The sequence below is a fragment of the Crocuta crocuta genome, unplaced genomic scaffold, assembly GCF_008692635.1.
Source record: "Crocuta crocuta isolate KB4526 unplaced genomic scaffold, BGI_CrCroc_1.0 scaffold142, whole genome shotgun sequence".
Classification (NCBI taxonomy): domain Eukaryota; kingdom Metazoa; phylum Chordata; class Mammalia; order Carnivora; family Hyaenidae; genus Crocuta; species Crocuta crocuta.
In genome coordinates, this window is record NW_027528892.1 from 2,940,628 (window position 1) to 2,940,986 (window position 359).

Sequence of the window (359 nt, forward strand, 5' to 3'; positions counted from 1 at the left end):
CGAGGATCAACGTGGCGTGCAACTCACTCCACCGTCCACTGCAGCCAGGGTGACCCCGGCTACCAGCTGCAGGAGTTGTCATTCGCAGGACGAGCTGACCGGGCCCCGTCGCTACCACGCGCCAGGCGAGGAGCTTTTGGGCTCCGACCCCGCGCCGCTCACCACCGACGGCACGGGGCTCGGGCGGGAAGCGGGACACAAGGCTCAGGGCCGTGGGTGGAGGGAAGGCACCACGGGGGCGAAGGGGGCCCTCGCGGAAGCCAAGGCGGGACCCACGACACGCACCGTGGGAGAGGGACGCCGCGGGCGGCGGGGACGGGGCGGCGGAGGGCGGGTGGGGCGCAGAGCAGCCCCCCCGC